At 47.8% G+C, this 16,364-nt stretch overlaps 1 protein-coding gene across 1 annotated transcript in view; it reads left to right on the plus strand.

Annotated features, from left to right (window-relative positions):
• The first annotated feature begins 11,905 nt into the window (after positions 1-11,905).
• Positions 11,906-16,364, plus strand: part of LOC140391770 (interleukin-18 receptor 1-like) — a 102,151-nt gene continuing 97,692 nt past the window's right edge. Inside the window, exon 1 of the mRNA XM_072476631.1 lies at positions 11,906-12,104. The gene's annotated coding sequence lies outside the window, so the exon portion shown is untranslated. The remainder of the gene's footprint in view (positions 12,105-16,364) is intronic.

Genomic DNA, 16,364 nt, shown 5'->3' on the forward strand with positions numbered 1-16,364 from the left:
AGCTGCCGCGTACGCATGCGCGGGCCCCTGACTGGAAGAGCAGGGCCCCTCATCGGCAGCCGGAGCTGCGAGGAGCACTCCGGGGCCCTGCTAGCCCCCTCCAGGTAGGAGAATCACTCTGGACATTCTTCATGAAAGTCCAGACTGATTCGCTCGCATTTTCTCGCTGGAATGGGTACATAGCCCCATTATTGGAGAATCCCGCCCAGGGTGTCTGCAACCACATTTGATTTCCAGAAATGTGGATTTGTTTTTAAATTTAGAGTACCCATTTTTTTTTTTCCAGTTAAGGGACAACTTAACGTGGCCAATCCGCCTACACTGCATCTTTGGGTCGTGGGGGTTGTCATAATATGCACCAGTATATCATGGTGCGGATACACACACTGATGGACACACAGCGGGAACAATCAACACACATAACACCGCAGCCAATCACCAGTTAGAGCACACGCACTATAAAGACAGGGGGCATCAGAGTTCCTGCTCTTTCGAGCTGCAGCCTCCTAGTAGGACAGAGCTTACAGCTTGCAGCACAGATCTTCACCATGTGCTGAGTGCATAGAGTGGTTAGGACGAGGCATAGGTCTTTAGTTCAATCTAATATCGTGTTAACCCACAGTGAAAGTATGTTCAACAGTTTCTGACTTAATAAAATAGTGTTGCACTATTTTAAGTGTTGGTGGCCTGTATGTGTTCCACGGATCCAGAGCACCCAACACATCGGGGGTGAGACCTGTGCAGGCATGGGGAGAATGTGCAAAGTCCACACGGACAGTGACCCGGGGCTGGGATCGAACCTGAGTCCTCAGCGCCGTAATCCCAGTGCTAACCACTGTGCCGCGTGCCGCCCTTTTTCTAGGCTCTTTCATGGACTCTCACCTCTCTCTCCGTGCTCTTTAATAAACTCTCACCTTTCTCTCCCTGCTCATTAATTAATGCGAGCCTCTTTCCACGCTCTTTAATAAACTCTCACCTCTCTCTCCACATTCTTTAATAGACTCTCACCTCTCTCTCCATGCTCTTTAATTTTCTCTCGCCGGTCTCTCCATCCTCTTAAATGAATTCTTACCTCTCTCTCTCTCTCTCTCTGTCCTTTTCTTTTCTCTCCTGTTATACATTCCATGCCAGGCAATTGGAAGTGTGGATAGTTTCAACTTAAAATGAAAAATATTTATTACTCAATGCAAAGTGTAATTTTGTATTCACGAAACCTACTTGTGTGGATAGAAATAGCACATTAATGTTGGTGAATTTGTTGGTGCTTATTTACTGGAATATTTTGCAATTTGTAAACTTGGAAGTGAAACCAGGAGTCATGCAGCCGTAGAATATGTCACTCTTAGTTCAAGATATTCTCATTTATACATTGGTTCTTTTTGCAGTTCTTGAGGTTCATGTCTTTTGGATGTTGCTGACCGGACATTGCATTAGGCCAGGTTTACATAAATAGAGCTGGTTTACATTATGAATTGTAGAGGGTGCCATCTCCGCTACTCCACTACTGGGCCGATATCTGGGGTTTGAATATCTGTGTGTGTCTCTCTCCAGCTGGCACTGAAACTTCAGAGGCCAGGGGATGTCGCACTGGGACACTTCCACTGAAGAGAGCACTGATTCAAGCCTGCCGTTTATTCCTAACCGACAGCCTGAGACTTATAGCACACAGATCTCCAGACCCCTACCAATACCCAGGTGATTCTCTCTCTGGCCGGTGGTGCAACACTCACCCGGTTCCTACTCCACTAGAGTAGCTTTCCCAAGAGAGAGAATAGGACACTGCTGTTTATTCCCTAACCAGCAGTCTGTCCTGAGTGAATCGCTCAAGATGACCCTCGATTCCTGAACCCGGAATTAAGGTGAGGAGTATTTTAACAATGACTTGGTCAGAGATCGCTGGTGAAAGATTGAAGAATTTAAACGACTCCAATTATCATCAAATCAAGGTTTATTGCAAAACCCAGGTCAAAATCATCAACAGAAGAAACACAATAAAATCTTATGCTCTAATACAAACTAAGGCTATTCAAAAGTAATATAGCGGACACAACGAAAATTCTTATGATTACACAGTTTTTAGCAATATCACAAGGCACAAAACAAGTTCCCTTCCCCAAAGCCTCAACCACTATTAAAGTCAAGGGAGTTTCGCAAGCTGCTGCAGGATACTTACGGTCACAGGCTGCAGAGGTCAAGTCAGGGGTGCAGAGGTCGAGCCAAGAACGAAGAGACCCCCAATCGAAAACACAGCCCCTTTTATATTGTTTTACCTGGCTTTGTCCTGTGATCGGCCAGCCCCTTTTGCATTGAAAAAGGTAAGATTTAAAGTTCCCGCTGGTCCCGCCCCCTTTGAGCCGGTCAGACCTGTCGAGATGGGAGTACCTCCCCTAGGTCCGCCTCCAGTCTGTTTTTTTGAGACAACGAGGTTGAGCTCCCTTGAAGATTTTCAAAGACTTCCATCTGCTCCGGAGATAGCTGCTATGTTGATGGGGTGTTGATTGGATTCTGCTCTGGTGGAGGCCAGGTCATTTACATCTGCATGGGGCTATGACCATCCCATTGTCCTGCTTGCAGGCAGGCCCCCTGTGTATTCCCGTGCCCCTTGGTCTGTGTTTTGATCTTATCTCGTTGTCTGGCTCCTTCTTCCTTGTAGCTCCTAGGGGGGGGTTTGTAAATACTTATGTTCCCTACTCAGCTCAGCGGACCAGGCCTGCTGGGAAAACTGGTTCCGTTCTCTTGGCTGAAAAGTCAGTTTACAGTCTCTGAGTTTTTTATTCTTGGGCAGTTCCAAAAAGGCCGAATTGCCCGAAAACCTTACAGATGCCCCTTCGATACGTCCCTACCTGCTTGGACCGTATCGACACAGGTGAAGGGCAATCATTTCCTCTTGTGTGGACCGTAGGCCCCCCCAACAACATGCGAAATTACAATTCCCAAGACAGTTCCCTTAATCTAGGCTACCCCTGGTTTCAATGAAAGGGAAAGACAAGACCATATCTAATTTAAACACACAGTAACATATACACATTTCACCGGAACCCCAAACGTAAGGGTCCCTGTACATATATCACAATCAAGTACACATTTCACCGGAACCCCAAACGTAAGGGTCCCTGTACATATATCACAATCAAGTAACTGAAACCCGCGAATCCATACAACTATTTACAATTGCATCTCTTTATTTCACCAAGGATCCTCCTTTCTTGGCTGCACTTCGTTTCTTCCCGTTGAAGGCTCTTCATTTATCCTCCATCGTCGATACCTGCAGCTGAGAGGTTTAGTCCAACTGAGGCGACAGCATGATGTACCCCCTGTACAACATTTCCTTTGTGGGGGCAAACACTAAACCATTCTCAGGCCCCCCCCCTGGTGGTGATCGGACAGTTGTGAGGGTCGATCGGTTGGGCTGTGGGCAGGGGTCGCTTTACCTGAACCAGCAGTTCGGTAGCTTTTACAGTCATCCCTTCCCTGGGCGTTACACATCCCTCCCCAGTGCGGTCAATTTATCCCGTTCCCTGGGTTCTGCCACCACCTTACAAAAGTGATTAATGCCCCTTGTGGACATGCCTTGGTAGATCCCCATAAACACAAATAAATGCCCTGGTCAGAAGCCCACCCCTTATCCCCGCAAACGGTGATCCTACCCGGTGACCCCGTGATGGTCCGTTAGGTGTTGGTGTCCAGGCGTTCCCAGTCCGAGGACCGATCCCTCATGTCCAGGCTCAGCTTCCTGAGCCACCACCATCTCCCTAAAGGAACGTCCCCCTCACAGGTTAAACACACCCGCCTGCCCTCAGTCACCCTAACCCGGTCAGTCGAAGGACTCTTCTGTCTCGCCTCTGCGGAGTTCTCCCGGTCCCACCATCGCCAAGATCATCAAACTCCACATCGTCGGGTGCCCCACCTGTAAAAACAAAACACATCCTTGCCTCTACAGCCCTACCTATCTTAAAGTGCATGGGTTCTATCCAGCGGCGGCAGCAGCTCCCGCTTTGAAGTTGCCGCAGCCTGTCTGTGATTCTGTGTTTACAGCCCGGCTCCCCAGGGTCCTAGTGCCTGCCGCTATCCGGCGGCAGCAGCAGCTCCCGCTTTGAAGTTGCCGCAGCCTGTCTGTGATTCTGTGTTTACAGCCCGGCTGCACCAGGGTCCTTGTGCCTGGTGCTTCATCATTTTACCATTGCACCAGGCGCTTCTGTGTTCCCACGATCCTAAATACTTCACACACAACTACATACTAATTAGAACTAGCAGGGGAAAAGAAAAAGGAATATGATATATACAATGCCACCCGTCTCCGGGTGGCCAAATTAAAACTGTGCCCCGCTAAACTGGGGCAGTTCACCTGTTTGGTCCAACGGCTCGGGCCAGACCGTCCCCTCCCGGGGGTTCGGGCTGCCCCTTGCCTCTCCTTTCCCAACAGGGTTCGGTGATCCCTCATCGCTCCCTTCTACTCGGGCCCCCTTACTGCGGGACCGGGTGACAGGGAGGTGTGATGGGGACCATCTTACCGGGGGCTTGGAGACCCGATTGCTCCTTCGTCCCCTGACTAGTTCCCAAGCCCAAGGTGATACCTCCACTTCCTCCGCCTCCTTAGCCTCTATACTAAGGCAGGCCACCTGACCCACAGGTAAGGGCTTGGGAATCGTTACTGTCCCTGGGCTGGGTGCTTGCAGCACCGTCGGTCTCTTTGGGACTGCCCCTTCGGGACAGCACCTTGTCACCGGTTGTGTGATCGTGGAGTCAGGGACCTCCCCCACCGTTGTTAATTCTACGGGGGGTTTCTCCACTACCACCCCCAGTCTTCCCCCCACCTTGCTCTTTCTTGCCCTTATGGGGTGGAACAATTTAAATTGACTGATGTGGCGTTCGCATGGGTCCCACCTTAAGGGATTTAAACTGCAAATAGCCGCTGAGGCAGCCTCCAGAATGGGACCCTGCACCTGGACCGGACCAGGGTCTGGGGCTAGAACTACCCCTGCGCTCCCTTTTTCCTGAGGCTGCTCCCTGGGTAGTCATACGGGTTCTTGTGGTGTGGGTGCGGGCAGGCCCTGGCCCGTTGCCATTGCCACCTGTCCCGACCCAGCTGCTAGGCTCTGCAAAAAGGCTAAAAGTTTCTTTACCTCGAAGGTTTCCGGGGCAGCTGCTCCTGCCGCCGGGGTCTGACTCTCTACTGCGGGAGCCCTCTCCTCCTTGCTAGGGTTTTTACATTCCCTCTTGAAATGCCCGGCCTTCCCACACCCGTAGCATAAGTATTCCTCATGCTTCCACTCTCTCTTAGGGGCTGCTGGCGCGATTTCATGCACCCTACCCTTAAGGGGCTTGTCCTCACCCCTCTCCCCATTACGATATGCGAGGGTAAGTTTCCTAAGGACCTCTTCCTCATTAAGGGCCGGGGTCTGCGGGTCGAACCAGTGTTCGGCTTTTGCCCTAACGTTAGGGAGACAGTTGGCAACTAGGGTCTTCAGCCAGTGGGCGGTTCTTTCCCCTAAATTCCGTCTATCCGCGGGAACCCCACATGCCTCCATATAGACAGTCCACAGTCTGTCTGCGAACATGGTGGGAGATTCCCCTGGTTGCTGCTTGGTTTCCCCCACCCTCATGAAAGGGCTTCCCAGATTCAAGCCCATTGCCTCCAGAACAGCAGTCTGTGCTGCCGCCCAGGTGTCAGGTCTTCCCCCATTCCCAGAGGTCACTGTCCTGCATAGCTGGGCATCTAGGGTTATCAGGAGCATCTTTATTTGCTCCCCTTCGTCGCAGTCATTGATGTTGGCTGCCTGTTCCACCTCCATAAAATGCAGCGACGGATCCCCCTTTTGAGTTAGTCTGGGAACGTGGGCCACCATCCCCCTGAGCGCGGATGCCCCATGAGGAACGATAATGTCGCCCTCAACCGGTCCCCTATTTGCCATCCCCGCCGGGGGACCATACCTCCTTTGCCTGACAGGGCACATCTGCCCTACCTGGGGTTCCTGCTCCTCCTCCCCACTGTCCAGCTCTCCTGCCCCGTTGGGTAGCCCCCCTGTCCCCGGGCTAACTACCCATATAGGAGACGCCGCTATCTGGGGATACACCACTGACCCCCCTTGGACCTGCCCCTGACCGGGCGGTCCAAACCCTACCTGCTGACCCGGCCCCGTCACCGGCATCCCAGGCAGTGGTCTGTCCTCATCCCATGGGGACCCACATACGAAACCAGGCGGACACGCCTCCAGCTGGGGGTACCCTGCCGACCCCCCTTGGACTTGCCCTTGAACGTGCAGTCCGTTCCCCGCCTGCCGACCCGGGCACGATCCCGGTGCCTCAGGAGGTGGTCTATTCCCCTTGGCCTGTGGGGAATCATCCGCTGCGAGGAGCACCTTGCCCCTTGGGGACCCCCCTGGACCTACCAGGTGTATCTGTCCCCTGACCTTGGACAAGGCCTCCTCCAACTCCGTTATTCGTGCCTGGCACGGCCCATGGGCACAGTCCCCTACTTCCTCGCGAGCCACTCGGTATGCTGCCTGGATGTCCCGGAACTTCCCCTCCAGCTTCCTACACTGCTCTGTACTCCGAGCATAGAGTTCCTGGAGCCTCCGTTCCTTTTCTTTACCCTCCACTATCTGGCAGTGGAGATAGTCCTTCTCACACCGGTTAGACTCGCTTTCCTGTTTCATTTCTGCCATTTCTTCCCGCAGTCGTTCCGCTGCGCTACCGCTGTCCCCTGCGCTGGCCCTCACTTCTCTCAACTCCTGCTCTAACTCTTCGACCCTATCCTCTGTCTTGACTACCTGCTCGGACAGGCAAACCAGCCAAACTGCCTTCTCCAAGTGCCTTTTGTGCGCCTTGCTTTCTGTCCATGCAGCCGCTGCCATTACCGGTTGCTCCGCATTGATCAATTCTGAAACCCAAGGTTTGGTGAGGTTGACCTTTTGCCACAAATACGAGGATATTCTCTCCTCCATTTTGCTTCGTTCCCTCACATCCCTCTGCCAAGTCACATACTCCAAACCACCGGGGTCCTGCCGCGGTCGCCATTGTAGAGGGTGCCATCTCCGCTACTCCACTACTGGGCCGATATCTGGGGTTTGAATATCTGTGTGTGTCTCTCTCCAGCTGGCACTGAAACTTCAGAGGCCAGGGGATGTCGCACTGGGACACTTCCACTGAAGAGAGCACTGATTCAAGCCTGCCGTTTATTCCTAACCGACAGCCTGAGACTTATAGCACACAGATCTCCAGACCCCTACCAATACCCAGGTGATTCTCTCTCTGGCCGGTGGTGCAACACTCACCCGGTTCCTACTCCACTAGAGTAGCTTTCCCAAGAGAGAGAATAGGACACTGCTGTTTATTCCCTAACCAGCAGTCTGTCCTGAGTGAATCGCTCAAGATGACCCTCGATTCCTGAACCCGGAATTAAGGTGAGGAGTATTTTAACAATGACTTGGTCAGAGATCGCTGGTGAAAGATTGAAGAATTTAAACGACTCCAATTATCATCAAATCAAGGTTTATTGCAAAACCCAGGTCAAAATCATCAACAGAAGAAACACAATAAAATCTTATGCTCTAATACAAACTAAGGCTATTCAAAAGTAATATAGCGGACACAACGAAAATTCTTATGATTACACAGTTTTTAGCAATATCACAAGGCACAAAACAAGTTCCCTTCCCCAAAGCCTCAACCACTATTAAAGTCAAGGGAGTTTCGCAAGCTGCTGCAGGATACTTACGGTCACAGGCTGCAGAGGTCAAGTCAGGGGTGCAGAGGTCGAGCCAAGAACGAAGAGACCCCCAATCGAAAACACAGCCCCTTTTATATTGTTTTACCTGGCTTTGTCCTGTGATCGGCCAGCCCCTTTTGCATTGAAAAAGGTAAGATTTAAAGTTCCCGCTGGTCCCGCCCCCTTTGAGCCGGTCAGACCTGTCGAGATGGGAGTACCTCCCCTAGGTCCGCCTCCAGTCTGTTTTTTTGAGACAACGAGGTTGAGCTCCCTTGAAGATTTTCAAAGACTTCCATCTGCTCCGGAGATAGCTGCTATGTTGATGGGGTGTTGATTGGATTCTGCTCTGGTGGAGGCCAGGTCATTTACATCTGCATGGGGCTATGACCATCCCATTGTCCTGCTTGCAGGCAGGCCCCCTGTGTATTCCCGTGCCCCTTGGTCTGTGTTTTGATCTTATCTCGTTGTCTGGCTCCTTCTTCCTTGTAGCTCCTAGGGGGGGGTTTGTAAATACTTATGTTCCCTACTCAGCTCAGCGGACCAGGCCTGCTGGGAAAACTGGTTCCGTTCTCTTGGCTGAAAAGTCAGTTTACAGTCTCTGAGTTTTTTATTCTTGGGCAGTTCCAAAAAGGCCGAATTGCCCGAAAACCTTACAGAATGACCAAGTTGTGTGTAATTGTCTGACAAAGCGATTGTTGTTTTTTAAAATTCATTTTTGGGATGTGCACGTCGCTGCCCAGGCCAGCATTTATTGTCCATCCCTAGTTGCTCTTGAGAAGGCAATGGTGAGCTGCCTTCTTGAAGAATTGCAGTCTCTGTGGTGTCGGGACACCTACAGTGCTGGTAGGAATATTGTTCCAGGTTTTTGACCCAGCAGCAGTGAATGAATGCCGATATATTTCCAAGTCAGGTCGGTGAGTGGCTTAGAGGGGAACGTCCAGGTGGTGATTTTACCATGTACCTGTTACCCTTGCCCTTCTAGGTGGTAGCAGTCATGGGTTTGGAAGGTGCTACTAAGGAGCCTTGGTGAGTTTCTGCAGTGCACCTTATAGATGATTCACACGGCTGATACTATTCATTAGTGGTGGAGGACTTGAATGCTTGTGAAAGGTGCTTGTTTGTATTGTATCCAATCACATCCAGTGTAACCAACAATTTGTCAATTCATTACACATGTTACTGTTGTTGACATCTAACAATGATGTGGCATGATTGATACCTTTTAACTGAATTCTTTACTGTGATGGAATGAGTTTAATGAGTGGTAGTTTCAATCAGGAAACAAACTCTTCTTTGTGATAACGTGCCAGCAGCCAGTGGGGATGGTATTTAGCTTTTTGAGCGTTGTTGTAGATCATCCAGGAAAGTAGGGAACAATCCATTACACTCCTACCTTGTGGGCCAACTTTGGGAGACAGTAAGTGAATTACTCGCTGCAGGATTCCTAGCCCCTGACCTTCTCTGGTAGCCACAGTATTTATATGACTAGTGCAGTTCAGCTTCTGGTCAATGGTAAAGATAGTGAGGGATTCAGTGATGGAATGGCATTGAATGTCAAGGAATTATGGTTACATTTTCTTTTGTTGGAGATAGTCATTGCCTGGCATTTATGTGGTGTGAATGTTACTTGTAAAGTGTATTATACTGAAACCTGACCTTTCAATGGGCTTTATAGTTGGCACAAGAGTACAAAAACCAAGATGTTTTGATAAACCTATCAGAAACTGTTTATACCCATTATGACTATAAATTCCTGATTTTCTGCACCTGAAGGATGTGAGAGGAAGGGTTAAAGGGTTGGGGGCAGTGGAACAAGGAACGTGAAATTAGGTGAACTACCAGGCCCCAGAGTGGTAGATTTAAAGGATAGGCTTGCAGACCATGAAGATACAAGCGAGATTTATTGGAAAGGTGTTTACTCTGCACACTGTTGCCGTACAACAGCCAATGACTTCATCATGTGATTGGACTCTTAGTGACCTTGTTCCAACCAGGAACAAACATGAATACAAAATACCCAAGATTTCTCTCCCTGCCGCCAACAACCACAACCATCTTCCATTTTGCTCGGTATGATTTCAACCTGTGAAGAGTTTTCCCTCTCATTTCCATTGACTTGGATATAGTTAGCTAAGGTGAGTTGGCCAAAATTTGGCAGATGGAGTTCAAAGTGTGTAAGTATGAGGTTTTCCATTTTGATTGGAAGAAAGGAAAGACAACAGGCGCGATTCTCCCATGCCGCGCCGTACCGGAGAATCGATGTTTACGCCATTTTCCCGCGCGACACCAGTCCGACGCCGTTCCGCCATTCTCCCAACCGGCGGGAACGGCTTCATCATGGTCTGCACCGCGCACGTCGGCGAATCCGCCGAGAGGGCAATCAAGGCGCTTCACCCAGGCCCCCTCCGGCTTTGGTGCAGGAGGATCTGAGTATCTTCGTGCATGAATCGCAGAAAACTAGCATGCAGGTACAGCAGGTAATAAGGAAGGAAAATGGAATTTGGGCTTTTATAGCTAAAGGAATAGAATACAAATGTAGGTAAATGTTGCTGCAACTGTACAAGGCATTGGTGAGATCACACCTGGAACCCTGTACAGTTTTGGCCCCGTTATTTGAGGAGGGATAGTAGTTGCATTAGAGACAGTTCAGAGAAGTTTCACCAGAAACTAATTTGTCTTATGAAGAGAGTTTGAGCAGTTTCGGCCTATACTCTCTCAAGTTTAAAAGAATGAGTGGAGATCTAATTGAGGTGTATAAGATGATAAAAGGTGTTGACAAAGTAGACGTTGAGCAGATGCTTCCTCTTGTGGGACAATCTAGAACAAGAGGTCACAGTTTTAGGATAAGGTGTAGCAGATTTAAAAGAGAGATGAGGTGAAATCACTTCTCTCAAACGGTTGTGAATCTTTGGAATTCATTACCCCAGAGTGCGGTGGTGCTGGGACATTGAGTAAGTTTAAGGAGGAGATAGACAGATTTGAAATTAGTAATGGGTTGAAGCATTTGGAGAGCGGGCAGGAAAGTGGAGTTGAGGCCGAGAGATCAGCCATGATTGTATTGATTGGTAGAGTAGGCTTGAGGGGCTCAATTATGTTATGTTCTTATGACTTCAGTTTTGCGAGGGCTCCTTGATGCCACACATGGTCAATTGCTGCCTGATGTCAAGGCAGTCATTTTCACATTTGGACTTAATCTCTTTTGCCGATATTTGGACCACAGCTGCAACACCATCTGTAGGCTAGTGGTCTTGTCAGAACCCATGACCCTTACATGATCTGTGAAAGGCCTCATTATAATATGTGGTTATGAGGTGTTGCAGTTTGAACATTCTTATTTTTCTGGTTTCAAAGCAAGGACTCCACAGGAACGTGGCCATTGCCACCAGACCTATAGCCGTTTTTATGGTCACACACCCCTTACTCCCAGACCGACAAGTTTGTGGTCAGGGTTAGTGTCTGGGTCGGAGAACGCTGCACCAGGCACTCGTTCGGTGACTGCTACACATATATTTTTTATTTTTAAAAATAAATTTAGAGTACCCAATTCATTTTTTCCAATTAAGGGACAATTTAGCGTGTTCAATCCACCTACCTTGCATATCTTTGGGTTGTGGGGGCGAAACCCATGCAAACACGTGGAGAATGTGCAAACTCCACACGGACAGTGACCCAGAGCCAACTACTACACATATATTAATAATGATGTGGAGGTGCCTACTTTAGACTGGGGTGAGCACAGTAAGAAGGCTTACAACACCAGGTTAAAGTCCAACAGGTTTGTTTCGAATCACTAGCTTTCGGAGCAACACTGCTCCAAAAGCTAGTGATTCGAAACAAACCTGTTGGACTTTAACCTGGTGTTGTAAGACTTCTTACATATATTAATAGTCTGGGCTCACGAAATAGATGGGACCCCTTGCTGTTCAATGGACCCATGTTCTTGACAGGTAATGTCTGACTGGCTGAGTGTTTTTAGCCATTTCTCTCTGGCGTATAAAAACTCTTTATCGCTCTCTACCAAGAGTGAAACGTTACAGAAATCCCCAAAATGTTCTATGTCTCACATCAACCTTATCATAGCATTGTTCTTATTTCTCAATGCATCTTCCACTCTAGCCGGTGTTACGTCCTTTAGAAAGGGAGGAGCATGCTCTTTTTTTTTCTATAAGTGCTAACTTTGCGCGATGATCCTCTGACTGAGCATTCACACAGCTTCAGCGCTTCCACATTTGGATTCGTCCTCGGAAAGGCAATTTACATAAACCGCAGGGCAGGAAACAAGTGCTGCTCTCGGCGGGGGCATTCTTACCCCGTTTATCCTTCTGGGCTCTTTCAAGTCAATCTGAAAACTAGAAGTTGGCACTCGAGGTCACGGCTGCCTTTGGGCTAAATTACAGTAAGTGAGGAATCTGAAGCAGATGCGCGCTGTTTGCTCCGGAGTGGAATTATTGTTTCAATCTCTATGATGGTGTTGTTGCAATCCTTTGCCGAGAGAAGTTTGGTCAATTCCTGGTCGCCCAACTACTGTAGCTGCAGGACGCCGCCTCTGGAAAACGCGCCAATCCAGTGGGATCGGTAAATTGATTGTCCTTTCGAGGACCTTTGAAATATGAGAGTGGGACATCCCAAAGCTCCACGCAGCAAATTGCCACCACGAATGTCGAGTTTATTGCGCTTGCTCTTTACTTCCCTGCCCTGTCAGCTGAAAATCTCTATCGTAAATTCTCCGAAGTGAAAGGCAGGTATTTCCTGAAGGTTTGTCATCTTTATGATAAAAGGCGGGTTCAGTTTTCCAACTTTACCTTCTAAAGATTAATGACATACCAAAACTGAGAATGTTTAAATCATTCGATTTCTTAGACTAAACAATTGGAGATATTGAGATGATAGTTGGGAGGGTGTTAAAATAAGAAGGAATCTTCCCTCTTGATCACCTAGAGGGGCCATGGCAGAAAGTCCCTGAATATTTGGCTGAGGTATTGAGAGTGATGCAGAATTCTAGAGATTAAATTAAATCTTCTGCAGCAACATGACCTGCAGAACGCTGATAAGGAAAAACACAAATCGCCAACCACTGTGAAATATGCGAAAGGGGCAGAACAAACCTATGATGTGAAAGATCAAAGATAAACTACAGAGAGCAACAAAACGAGAGGGCAGAGATAAAAGTGAGAACTTGTGAAAAATCTAACAAACTGAATTCTCTCTGTTTGAAGATGGTCCCTTGTTCTCTCCAAAGTCCAAGAAAGCTTACATTTGCTGTGGTGTTGTTTGATTTAATAGAAACATAGAAAATAGGAGCAGGAGGTGGCCAATCGAGCCTGCCTCGCTATTAAATCTGAACAATGTGAATCCTCTATCTCAACTCCATACTCCCCGCTCTCTCCCCAAACAGCTTGAAGCCTTTAGTGCCTAGAAATCTATCTAGTTCCTTCTTAAATTAAGCTGCTTTATTCCAGAGCAGGTGAGGTATACAGAAGAATTACAAAAATGATTTTAAAAATCATGAGGCGCAATCAATTTCACATATGCTTGTGCATCGTTAGCAATTGGTGAGAAGGTCCTTTGCTTAACATTTTTAAAATAAATTTAGAGTACCCAATTCTTTTTTCCAATTAAGGGACAATTTAACGTGGCCAATACACCTACCCTGCATATCTTTGGGTTGTGGGGATGAAACCCACACAAACACGGGGAGAATGTGCAAACTCCGCACAGACAGTGACCCAGAGCCGGGTTTGAACCTGGGACCTCGGCACCGTGAGACAGCAGTGCTAACTACTGTGCCACCGTGCTGCTGGTCTTTTGCTTAACATTAAGGTAATCTGTCCTTATCCAAGGCAGAAGTACCATGCTTGCTGCCTCACTGATTGACTTTGTGGGGGGGGGGGGCTGACTTCAAGGGGGAAATTTTAATGACGAAAATGGATGAATTTGGGTCTGGAAAGATTAGATTCACGATTCAAACCTACCTCCAACCTGCTCACTTCTGGCTTAACACACTTCCAGCTTTTACCTACATTGACTTCAGTTCAATACGACTTCACAAGCATAGGAACACTTTTTGGGGCATCCTGAATTCTTGAAAGACAGCATATAAAGGCATGTCATTCAGTCTTTTATTCACTGAGATGGGAAAAAGCACAGGTGGCCAAAGAGTGTGGCTTGACACTTTAAATGTTATAATGAGGCTGGCAGTCATATTGTCTTTCAATTTTTCAAATGTAACTGTGATCGGCAGCTGCACCCAAGTGAGGGTTTGATGGCTGCAGGAGGTAAGTACCTTTATACCTACCTGTTGTATCTGGCCTACTTGACTGGGCAATCCTATTATTGGCAAGCCCGCCCCACCAAAGTTTCTCCCCATGGTCTCTGACTTCCACCCGCATCCTGTCCAATGTCTTCAACAACCTCCAGGTCTGTGATCCTCTTTCGATTCCTCTGACCACACTCCCCAGGCCTTTTCCTCCTACCCAGGCCTCCAACCACATCCCTCAGGCATCCTATTCCCTCCCTAATCTTCTGACCACCACACCCTATTAGGTATCAGAAGCCTCAACCAGACTTCCAGCCTTCCCCTTTCCAAGCATCTGATCTTCCCCAGCTCAGCTGTGCACACCTGAACCCCCACCAGAACACTAGGAACAGCAGTATCTCGAATTGCCCATTAACCATCCCACCGAGATTGGCCACCCCCACTCCTCGTCAATCTGTCACCTTCCCCACAAGTTTGAAATTCTTCCTCCCACTCCAATTAAAAAACCCACTCTTCCCTACTCTGCTCAGGATCTGCTGATGACTCAAACCTACAGAAAGCCTTAGTGAAGCGATTTTCTTTGCTGAATTTGGTTGTTCTGCTGTCTATGGAAAATACGTTTTGTAGAAATGCAGTTATTGAACAGAAGCATGTGTTAAATGTGGAAATTCGTGGGATTGGTCATAAGATGTCACATAACAAAGCTTCTCCTGATCAGAATCGGCTCATTGTGTTCCAAAACATTTCATGCTGTAAGAATGTAGAAATGTATTTTTATTTTTAAAAATAAATTTAGAGTACCCAATTCTTTTTCCAATTAAGGGGCAATTTAGTGTGGCCAATCCACCTAACTTACACATCTTTGTGTTGTGGGGCTGAAACCTACACAGACATGGGGAGAAAGTGCAAACTCCACAGGCAGTGATGCGGGGCTGGAATCGAACCCAGGTCCTCAGTGCCATAGGCTACAGTGCTAACCACTGCACCACCGTGCCACCCTAGAATGTAGAAATGTATGATTGCAAATGTTATCCAATGGATGACCCAGAACCCAAAAAAAACAATCATCTAGGACCGTCAGAAATTGGATAACAGGGAAAGACATTTTCTGATATTCAAGGTTCTCGTTGACTGGGCTCCCCTTGCGGAATTTAGAGTCAATGGTCTTTACAGCCTCTTCCCCTGGTGACCTGAGAGGATTCTAGAATTAAAAATCAGTCAGATTGCATTCCGTCATTTATCATTTCAAATAGATTTAATTTCTCATGATGTACATTACATTTCCTGTTAACCACCAAGGGGCTGGTTTAGCACAAGGGGCTGGTTTAGCACAGGGCTGAATAGCTGGCTTTTAAACCAGACCAAGGCAGGCCAGCAGCGGGGTTCAATTCCCGTACCAGCCTCCCCGAACAGGCGCCGGAATGTGGCGACTAGGGGCTTTTCACAGTAACTTCATTTGAAGCCTACTTGTGACAATAAGCGATTTTCATTTTCATTTCATTCATTCCTCAGTTTCTGTGGCAGAGATAATTTCAACGGTTCGAGACACAGTTGCCTTTGTGCCTTTTAAAATTCTTTTCATGGGATGTAAGTGGCATGAGTAAGGCACTGGCCATTCCTAATTGCTACAATTGAGTGGCTTGTTAGACCATTTCAGAGGGCAGCTTAGAGTCAACCACATTGCTTTGGGTTTGAAGTCTCATGTAGCGCTGACCAAGTATGGTTGACTGATTTCTTTTCCTGAAGGGATATTGATGAGTGAAATGGTGTTTTATGAGCTCTTTGGTCACCATCGCTGAGTTCTAGATTGTTTTATTAATTAATTGAATTAAAATTCAACCAGGGATTTGAACACATGTCCCCAGGGAATTAGCCTGCGTCTCTGGATTTCTAGTCCAGTGACATTACCAATATGCCACTCGTCCCAGGTCACTTGCCTTCAGCTGTGATCTTTGCCATTGTTGCTGCCCTCCTCCAGCTATGCTGCCTTCAGCCCAACTGTATCTTAGAAGATGAACCCCGCATTGATTATCAATTACAAGCGGAGTCCCAGGAACAGTACAGTTTACTAATCAAAACTAGTCAAACTAGAGACAGCCCAGTCACAGAGAACAATGAAGGAAGCATGGGAAATAGGACAGGATACAGAGAGCTTAAGGTTAGGCAGCCTATTGGAGTGGACTAGCTAAACCATGTTCACTTTATTTTTGTAATAGCACAAGAACGGATTATATCAAATATTTCTCATTGAACTCCGTATCCTTTATGTTCTGCCTTCTGTGCAGAAAGCAGCTCGTAAATCAAATTAAATGATATGTCCAACGTGTTATCGCGTGCTGTCTTTAATATGATTGATGGAACACTCACATATGACACAGAGATCCAGGCCAGAACAGAAAG

Source organism: Scyliorhinus torazame, chromosome 15 (assembly GCF_047496885.1).
Source record: "Scyliorhinus torazame isolate Kashiwa2021f chromosome 15, sScyTor2.1, whole genome shotgun sequence".
Lineage (NCBI taxonomy): Eukaryota > Metazoa > Chordata > Chondrichthyes > Carcharhiniformes > Scyliorhinidae > Scyliorhinus > Scyliorhinus torazame.